This window comes from Piliocolobus tephrosceles, chromosome 7 (assembly GCF_002776525.5).
Source record: "Piliocolobus tephrosceles isolate RC106 chromosome 7, ASM277652v3, whole genome shotgun sequence".
Taxonomy (NCBI): domain Eukaryota; kingdom Metazoa; phylum Chordata; class Mammalia; order Primates; family Cercopithecidae; genus Piliocolobus; species Piliocolobus tephrosceles.
In genome coordinates this window covers 56412113-56422964 of record NC_045440.1, presented here as the reverse complement: position 1 = coordinate 56422964, position 10852 = coordinate 56412113, and positions in this window count along the sequence as shown.

The following is a 10852-nucleotide window of genomic DNA, read 5'->3' as shown; positions in this document are numbered from 1 at the left end:
ACCTGTGAGACTATGCCTTCATTGAGCCTGTATTAAGCTATATTAAGATTCATGGGAATTATTTCTTAGGCTTCCCAAGAGGGGTATGGATTGGCTACTTCAAAAAATATGCACATGAGGGGGAACTTATTTACATGACTCTGGCATTGACCATTAGGTTGTATCATGGTCAGTAGCTGTGGGATATGTTGTTTTTCGGGTCAGTGAGATGAGGAACAAGAGGGCCATGTCACAAACAACCATGTGGGAAGGGGACATTTTAACTAGGCCAAATGTGGCAGGTCAGCTGTATGCACTCTCCCCTATCTCACACACACACACACACACACACACACACACACACGAAGAAGAAGAAAGAAAAGTAGACAAAAGTGGCAGAGTACAACTGAGTTTTAGACAACTTACGCCTGGCTTAAAAATGGATGTTGAGGCAGCAACTACATTAAATAAATTTAGGACATACCCTTTCAACTGTGCACTCCCTCCGTTGTCCTCTTCCCTCCTTCAGCCCCTGGCATTGAGGCACTGCCCCTTGAAAGTGTTGGCTGAGCCCCAGGTGCCTTCTTTGTATCCCCTCAGCACTCACCACATTTTACTGCTGGTCCATATACCCTGCTGAGCTCTGACAGCTACAGTCAGAGGCAGTGTCAGGTATGATTCTCTCCAGCTCCTGTGACAGCAACACACCCTGAGAAGTGCTTCATAAATATTTGACTGCATATGGATAGGTATTCCTGGTATAGTGCCTGGCAGAGAATAGATGCTAAATAAATGGTAGTCATTTTTCTTTATTATTCCAGCTCTAATATGCTGGGATTACAGAAAGCTGACTAATCACATAGCTGGCATCTGGTTGGCACTGATCTTTCTGTGATGAGTCTACCAATTTTCATAATTCCAAAACCAAATATAGACTACAGGGGCAAAGAATTTCCATTTACAAATAGAGATGTGCTGATGGTACGCCTCATGGCTGGATTGGGGGACTGTCTTGAGTGCTAACCTGCTGTGTCTCACAGTGTCCTCCATGGCACCTGTTTGGAGATGTGATGTGCTCTCCATAGGGCTTGGGCTTGCCTGTGTTGTGTGGTTTCATTCTCTGATTGTTGGTCCTATGCTTCGTGCTCAGGAGCCTTTCTTGATTTCCCCGCTGGACGTGACTTCTGTTTTTCTGTACTTTCAAAGCATTTCTCATTGAACTCTATTGAAATTGAGAGGTAGAGCAAAGACCACCTGTAGGAACTTAACTCCTAGTAGTTACTCTGCACGGTTGTGGACATTCCATGTCAGGTATTGCTGCATGTAATCCTGATGAAAACCTCTGAAGGAGGAGGAGCCATTTTTCATGCCCATGTTAGAGATGGGGAACTTGAGGCTCAGACACTTGCTCAGAAGTAGCAGAGCCCCTGGCCTAATTTGAACTCAACTCCATGAGCTGCAACTCGACCACAAGACAAGGTCATTTTGTTTACTTGAGGGTAGGAGACTAGAAATATCATCCATGTTTTGACTGTATGAGTTTTTTTCATGCAGTCATTTAAAAAATGTTTTATGTAGTCAAATTTCTTCTTCCCTTTTTACATGGCTTCTGGATTTTGAGTCTTTCCTACTTTGAAGTACTCTCCCAAGAGTTCCTCTAATCCTCTTATAAAGGCTTTTATTTTGGTTTTCTTTTTAAAAAATATTGAGATCTTTCAGGCATCTGGAGTTAATTTTAGTGTAAAGAGGGAGTTAGAGATCTAATTTATTTTTTCCCAATGGCTACTTGTTTATGGATATGTCCTTCTTGTCTCCACTGATATGCAAAGCTGCCTTTTTTTAATACTAAATGCTCATCTGTATGTGGATTTATTTCTAGACTCTCTCTTCTGTTCCAATTTTCCTCTCTATTTATATATTGTATGGTTCATTAATTATTATAGCTTTGTACCATATTTAACTCCTTGGAGGGACTAGATTACCCCCATTGTTCTTGGTTTTTAGAAGAATTTTCCTCATTGGTTTTGCACATTTATTCCACAGTTCCTTCCTGAAACTTAACTTTACACAGATGACATAGACGTGTACATATTGAACATATGGATAACTTCACTTTGGGCTTCTGGACAAAAGGACTTATTATCTGTTTTTAAGCAGTAATCCACTCATGGGTAGAAAAGTGGATATATTTTGCACTATCTAGTGTAGAGCTCAGGCAGTTAACCAAGAAGGGAGAAACTTGGAAGGTATTATAGACTGAAGGTTTGTGTTCTCCAGAATTTGTATGTTGTGACCCTAATCCCCAGTGAGATGGTATAAGGAGATGGGGTCTTTGGGAGATTGATTACGCCATAGGAGTGGAGCCTACATGAATGGGAGTAATATCCTTTTAAAAGAGACCCTGAGAGTTCTCTTGCACCTTCCATCATATGAAGACACAAGGAGAAGATTACCATCTGTGAACCAGGAAGTGGGCCCTCACCAGACACCAAATTTGTGAGTGCCTTGATCTTGGACTTCCCAGCCTTCAGACCTGCAAGAAATAAATGCTTATTATTTTAGACACCCAGTCTATGGTATTTTTGTTATAGCAATGTGAGCTAAAAATGGAAGGAGGGATATATAGCTAAGGAGTAACATCCAATTGCTCAGAATCAAGACTGTTAGAGTTGGAAGAAATTTTAAAGATTAACTTGTTACTTGATAGAAGAGGAAATTGAATTTGTTGGAATTTAAGTGACCTGGCTAAGATCATAGAATTAGTTGGTGGCAAAGTCAAGATAAGACCTGTATCCTGTCTATTAGTTGAACCTTCTTTCCACTGCATTATGCATCACTCCTTCTAATATCATTAGCAGAGGGATTTTGTTCTTGAAATAAGGATGCGGGAGACTTCAGTTCTTCCTAGTCCTTCCCTTTCAAACTTTTCACAGAAAGTTCGCATTAAAGGAAAGTGTACTGGCCAGGCTTGGTGGCTCACACCTGTAATCCCAGCACTCTGGGAAGCCGAGGCAGGCGGATCACGAGGTCAGGAGATCGAGACCATCCTGGCGAACATGGTGAAACCACCTCTCTACTGAAAATACAAAAACAAAATTAGCCAGGCGTGGTGGTGGGCATCTGTAGTCCCAGCTACTCGGGAGGCTGAGGCAGGAGAATGGCGTGAACCTGGGAGGCGGAGCTTGCAGTGAGCAGAGATCGCGCCACTGCACTCCAGTCTGGGAGACAGTGCCAGACTCCGTCTCAAACAAAAAGAAAAGAAAAGAAAAGAAAAGAAAATGTACCAGATCTGAAAATTTTGTTGTTTCTCCTTCATTTAAAGCCTACTCGGTAAGTTAGCAGGAGTTGAAGCATAACAATAGAACTTTAGAACACTTTTCTTCTTTACCCAAATTAGTAATGGTAGCCCATACATTTTATAAGAATTGCACCCGACTTTCCCTAGGCTTTTCATTGTTTCCATTGATAAAACATCCTCTACCATCTGGAGAGAGCTAGAACTTGGCTCCATTTCCATTTGGCAGCAATAGCACTTTGGGTAGTGAAGGGAGAAGAATGAGGTGTTCCTGGAGTCATAGTTTCCCTAACCAATGACTGTTAGTTCAAGAGATAACTTTATATTTCTCTCCACAGTGATGGAGTAGAAATTTGCAAGTGAATCCCTCTGACAGCTGGCTACAGGGGCAAGCATGATGCATTATGTCTCCCAAGTGCATACTCACTTTACACCAAAAATTTGGATAATATTTTCAGACAGCTAAGAGGAGACAGATACCCTCTAAATTAAAATTGATGAAGAATAACTGAGAGTGCAGCTCAGAGCCCATGTTTATCTTCCAAAGTTCAAATCTGGATAAAAAATTTAATCTCTGCCATGTCATGCTTATTACTTGGATGATATATATCTGTGTTAATTATTTTCTATTTGTGTGAAAGGCAGCTTAAAATGTGCTAAAGTGTAAAACAAATGCATACAGCTTTCTTTCACATGAGCCAATTTTTTATGCCCCATTTTCCAAAAATACGTATCTTATTCCAGGAAGAAGTCAAGATCTGTGGCCCCAGTTAAGTATATTGGCTGTTAACAGTCTGCATTGCACGTGGCTATTTATAAAATGCTCTAGTTTTGCCATCTGTTCTCTACATTCTCTTGCCTCTGTCTATTCTATGTCCTTTTTTCCCTAAAATGTTGGGCTATGGCTCCTGAAAGAATTTCCAATCCTCTTTTTTTTCCTTTGGCTGGGGTTCCTTTGTGATATTTGATGTCTTTCAGGGACTGTCTAATGAAGTCTTATGCACTCCACCCACTCCCACGTTTTATATATTTTTGGTTTTGGTTTTGTCCTTCCCTCGGCTCAGCAGCAAATGTGCTGCTACAGCTTCTCCTCCTCACCTCACCTGGACCCAGGCTGGACTGGTGTCTCCAAACGGTGCTGGTGAGTCCCCAGGACCATCCTCCCATGGCTCGTCTTCCCAGCAGCTCAGGTTTCACTGCTTGCTGCTGGACCCAAGCTATGTTCCCTCTAGCAGTTTCTTCCATCAAACTGGAATCCATTTTTAAATCACTGATTTTTAGATCAACATGATTTTCTTAGAGATCACAAAAGGCAGTGTCCCCATTTTATGGATGAGGCTCAAAGATGCAAATCAGGCCATGTATGGTGGCTCACGCCTGTAATCCTAGCACTTTGGGAGGTCAAGGCGGGTGGATCACCTGAGGTTGAGATTTCAAGACCAGTCTGGCCAACATGGCAAAATCCCATCTCTACTAAAAGTACAAAAATTAGCCAGCCATGGTGGTGGGTACCTATAGTCCTAGCTACTCTGGAGTCTGAGGCATGAGAATTGCTTGAACCTGGGAGGTGGAGGTTACAGTGAGTCGAGATCACACCACTGCACTCCAGCCTGGGCAACAGAGCGAGACTCTGTCTCAAAAAAAAAAAAGTAGCAAATGGCTTGCAGAGATGGCAAATGGCTTGTTTTTGGCAGAGTACAATAATATAATTAGTAGACTTTTAGCCGATGTTCATGACATATTTAAGATATGGACAAGGAAACAAATCCTACAAATGTAGTAATGGTGAGACTCATGAACCCTTATTAACCTCATGACAACCCTGTATCATAGAAAAATATCACAGATAGGGTGGCTTAAACAGCAGAAATGTGTTTCTCATAGTTCTGGAGGCTGGACCAACAGACCAGCAGGATCGATTTCTCCAGAGGCCTCTCTCGTTGGCTTGCAGATGGCTGCCTTCTTCCTGTGTCATCATATGGCCTTTTGTGTGTATGTGTGCACATCCCTGGTGTCTCTCAATGAGTCCTAATTTCCACTTCTTCTAAGGACACCAGTCATATTGGATCAAGGCCCATCCTAACGGCCTCATTTTAGCCTAATCACCTCTCTGGGGCCCTGTCTCCAAATGCAGTCACATTCTGAGGCACTGGGGGTGAGGAGTTGTGTCCCCTCAAAGTCCATAACATCCTGTGAGGTCAGGATTAATTACATCCCTATTCACTGATGATGAAAGAAGACATAGAGACGATAATGAACTAGCCCACGTTTGCTCAGAGAATAAGTGGTGGAGCCAGGATTTGAACACAGGCAATCTGGTCTCAGAAACTTGCCAAGAGTGTTCAGTGCTCAGAGTCCTGCCGAGAAAATGTCCCACTATTGTAATGTTAAGTATTGTCTACTGAATAACTTGTGATATATAAATATCTTTTTCTATGAAGGATAGGTTTGTTTTCTTTTTTCATTTGCCCTGACTTTTGCCAGTTCCTTTGGTTCTCCTTTGCTGTTGGTCAGCAAGGTCAAGGGTTCATGTCATCCAAGCCTTGTATAACACAGCTATGTCACCTAAGGTACAGTCATGTCACCTGAGGTACATTCATGTCACCTAAGGTATAGCCATGTCACCTGAGGTGTGTACAACACAGCCATGTCACCTGAGGTACAGCCACGTCACCTGAGGTGTGTATAAAACAACCATGTTATCTGAGGTACAGCCATGTCACCTGAGGTGTGTATAATGCAGCCATGTCACCTGAGGTACAGCCATGTCACCTGAGGTACATTCATGTCACCTGAGGTACAGCCATGTCACCTGAGGTGTGTGTACAACACAGTCATGTCACCTGAGGTACAGCCATGTCACCTGAAGTACAGCCATGTCACCTGAGGTGTGTATAAAATGGCCATGTCACCTGAGGTACAACCATGTCACCTGAGGTACAACCATGTCACCTAAGGCACATTCATGTCACCTAAGGTACAGCCACGTCACCTGAGGTGTGTACAACACAGCCATGTCACCTGAGGTACAGCCATGTCACCTGAGATGTGTACAACACAACCATGTCACCTGAGGTACAGTGATGTCACCTGAGGTGTGTATAAAACAACCATGTTATCTGAGGTACAGCCATGTCACCTGAGGTACAGCAATGTCACCTGAGGTGTGCATAACACAGCCATGTCACCTGAGGTACAGCCATATCTCCTGAAGTGTGTATAAACCAGCCATGTCATCTGAGGTACAGCCATGTCACCTGAGGTGTGTATAAAACAGTTGTGTCACCTGAGATGTGTATAGACACAGCCATGTCACCTGAGGTGTGTATAACACAATTGTGTCACCTGAGATGTGTATAAATATAGCCAGACACCTGAGGTGTGTATAAAACAGTTGTGTCACCTGAGATGTGTATAAACACAGCGGTGCACCACCTGTGGTGTATATAACACAGCTGTGTTCCCTGAAGTGTGTATAGCACAGTTGCATCACCTGAGGTGTGTATAGCACTGTGCGTGTATAAACACAGCCATGTCACCTGAGGTGTGTATAACACTCTGTGCCACCTGAGATGGGTGTAAGCACCTGAGGTGTGTATAAACACAGCCATGTACCACCTGTGGTGTGTATAACACAGCCGTGTCCCCTGAGATGTGTATAGCACAGCCGTGCACCTGAGACAGTCATGAAGAGTTGTAGAAATGTATGGGAAATATTAAAGGAGATTTGAGTTTTCCTTTGGAACACCTAAACCTAGCTCATTCAGAGCTAATTAAATTTGAGATCAAGGGCACATGAGTAAGTCATTTTAATCACAGGATTTTCATAAAGAAACTTGAACACACCCTTATTTTACAGAAGTTTCCTAGAGTTTACTTTCTTAAAAGATGGAAATATCTGTATATTGGTCCTACAACCTGGAAAATACTTGCCAAAGAAATTCAGAAACACAACAGAAGGAGAGTTGAATGCTGCTAAGGAATAAAGCCATGTACAGGAAGGCTGTGGACTCATCACCATTACTGGTCATCCTATCATCTCATTCAATGGTGAGCTGCCATCTCCTTTCTAACTGCAACTTTAATATATCTGGGGACAAAAATAGCTGTCCTCACTCCCTTAAAGTTCACAGGAAAAATCACCTGTACAGGCCTTGCTATTATAAAATGTCCTTGGTCCCTGCCAGCTGAATGAGCTCCAAAATACAAAGTCAGTGACGCTGCTAAAAAGAGTCAAAAAGGGCCTTTTTCTCAGCTAAAGGGAGGTCCAAAGTTCAACCTCTACTAATACTTGTCAATAAAACAAGACCAAAAAATGCCCACAAATTTACACAGAAATAGCAAAGTTTTTTAAATATCAAAATAAAAGTAAAGCCTTTTCCTTTCATTTCAAGTCTCCTCCTAGTGAATAAATGAAAAAAAATGCAAGTATAGCTATATTAAGGTTTTAAGCCTTTTACCTCCCAAACTTTAATAATTCACTGCAATATCACAACATGAAATGTAAACCTATGCTATAGAAAAGCTATCAGTGATGGGAAGACTGATGTTTCATATCCTCATCGATAACACAATTTCTCATATAAAGCATGGAAAGACTAAATGTAATATACATTTCAATTTTCATGATGAAAGTTTATAATGATGAAGGTTTAGAAAAATCAGTCATTATCTCTCTTTATCTTATTGCTTTCAAGTATTGGCTTCCAGTTTTCCAAACAACATCTAGGCACCTTCTAACAGACCCTGTCTCATAACCTTAAGGATGTCAGGTGAAATTCCTGATTTGTTGATAAGGAATTTTAGACCCAGACTCAGTGCCATCTCTACATCATGCAGCTCCTGCTATGTGCTAGTGCTAACACCCCAGTCTGCAGCCTCCCACACCAGCCCTCTGTCTGCATCTGTCTCTACAGGAAGGTGCTTCTGGGGAGGAGAACAGAAGAACATTCCCTGGCACAGAGAATTTGAAAGATTTCTTAGACCTCAGAGAAATTATAATCTCTGTATTAAGAACAGTTTTGTCTAAGGTAATGATATCATCTAGGTACTTCCACTAAGCCTAAATATGTTTTTTCCTCGTTCCTAAAATCACATTCACTAAGATATTTACAATTCTAAAACCAGGTGCTGCTTTTACATCTTGCGCAATGATTAAGTATGGGAAGCAATCTGACAAATCCCAAAGCATGCAGGTTTTACTGCAGCTGCAAACTTGTAAATATAGTGAGTGAATACTTAAAAACAATTGCAGCTGATGAGTAATAAATGTCAGCACGCTTCTTTCTGAAAAGGATTTGAGGAGCAAGCAAGTACCTGCCTATGTAGAAATGTATGCAAAAACTGAGACATTTAGTGTGTTATTAAAATAGTGCCTTCAGTGGTAAAATAATCACAGGTAGACTAGTTCTCTGCACAAAACAATATAGGACCTTTTACAAAAAAGTGCAACTGCTGCACATCATATGCTGTAGCATGCTAGTGAGCTCAGCAGATGTGATGCTCTGGCCTTTTGGTTGGATTGCAAATCCATTTAGGCTTGCAGAGATTGGAACCAGCCCTTGGAATTTTCCTCTGCAGTCTGTGCAAAGTAAGGTGTTTGTTAAGACTGGATTCATTTTGTCTGGTTGTCCAGCTCTGTTCAAATATTACTGAGTGTTCAACAGTTTATTTAATGAGATCAAGATGTGAGCAATTATGTGTCAAGATCCATGTCAACAAAGTACTTGGACTTCAAAGGAAAAACAGTGTGTTTGCGCGGGAGGGTTGAGGAAGTATCTACCTAGGAGGAGTTTGAAAGATTGTCCTTAGGATAAGTCTGGAGTGTTAGGCAGACAGCAGTGGAGATGCTCGGAGAAGAGCAGAAGGCCTTCCAGGGAGTGAAGAGCTGGAGCAAAAGCATATCAAAGTGCAGATCCTGGTCAGGGATGGGATGAGTTCCACAGAGGAGAATATGGGGGCAGGAACAGAGAATCAGGTGGATGAGGGCCAGGTTGTGACAGGCCTTAAGCTGTCATAGTGCATCCAACAAAGAAGCCTTGGAGATGCCGCCCTCAGAAGTGTTTGGAGCTTGGTTCCAAGGCTTCACTGCACGTTGTTTCCCCATCTGTCTTTTCTTAGTGTTCTATATAGGTCTGGATGCCAGTGGTTATCTCATCTAGCAGTGCTCAGACTTTGAGATAACTGAATCACACAATTCAAACAAAAATCATGCTCACGGCAAAAAACAAGTCTCCAATGTGCTTGCTGTTTGCCTGGACACAGTGGTCAGTCTTCTGCAGAATGTACCTCCTTTCCAGTTAGTTATTGAGGCAAGGAGATAAATCATTGTTGCCTAGATCTCGGGTTCCTCTCGCCTTTGGACCCAGCATGCTGCACCCAGTGATTGCAGAGAACACTGCAACGTGCCTTTTTTTGTGCTTTGCACTGAGCAGCCCAGTTTACAAAAATGTTGGTGGTCTGGACAGCAGTGTGTCAATTTTTGATATGGTGCAACTGAATCAGGTCCTAATTTTTTTTTCTTTTTTTTTGGCTGTAAGGAGAGGAGATACGGTTCTTAATGTCACTGGAAGAATGGAAGAGCAGGAATCGTCCTGAAGATTCTTCTGGTAAGCCAAGAGTGTGGAGGCCCTGCAGGTCTGGGGACCGTGTGTTGTCCCTGCATAGGCTCAGTAGGCTGGGACTCCCATACAAAACACTACAACACTCTCTGGGCCCCAGGCACTATTGGTTTTAAGCACATGTGAATCTTGTAGTGGAAAAAAAAAAGGTTTCAAGTGCCAGGCTTGAGAGAGATTTTAAAAAGTCTTTTGTAGACATTGTAGGTGTCTTTATGGGTTGAATTGTATCGTCTCCTCACAAAAGGCATGGGCTGAAGTCCTATCCCTCAGTGCCTCAGAATGTGACTTTATTTGGAAATCGGGTTGTTGCAGACGTAATTGGTTAAGATGTGGTCATACTAGAGGAGGGTGGGTCCCGATTCCAAAACTACTTGTGTTCTTATAAGAAGGGGAAATTCAGAGACAGACATGCACACACACACAGGCAGGACCCCTGTGAAGATGAAGGCAGGGATCAGGGTGATGCTTCTACAAGCCAAGGAACACCAAAGAACGTCAAAGACCACCAGAAGCCAGGGGAGAGGTGGGGAACAGATTCTTCCTCCCTGCCCTCCACAGGAACCACCCTAATGACACTTTGATCTTAGACTCCAGGCTTCCAGAACTGGGAGACAGTCTATTTTTGTTGTTTAAACCACTCAGTCTGTGGCTTTTATTGTGGAAACCCTGACAATCTAATAAGGTCTCAACCTCACAGGTGGAGACCCTGCCTAGGGGAGCACCCTCCGTGCAAAGGGCGTGTCTTGAAAGGAGGTGGGTGAAAAGTGGTGCTTATTTTTCCAAAGTTTATGATTTTTTTTCGTATAATTGCTGTGCAATTTCAGTCAGTCAGTTTTTAAAATCCAAATGCTAAATTTCTTTATCTTAGGGAGAGGGTGGCTAGTTTAGTCAAAGTCCAATCAATGATATCTTTTGGTTATGGTTTAATTTGCTGCTGCTTTGGTGAATCTGAACATTT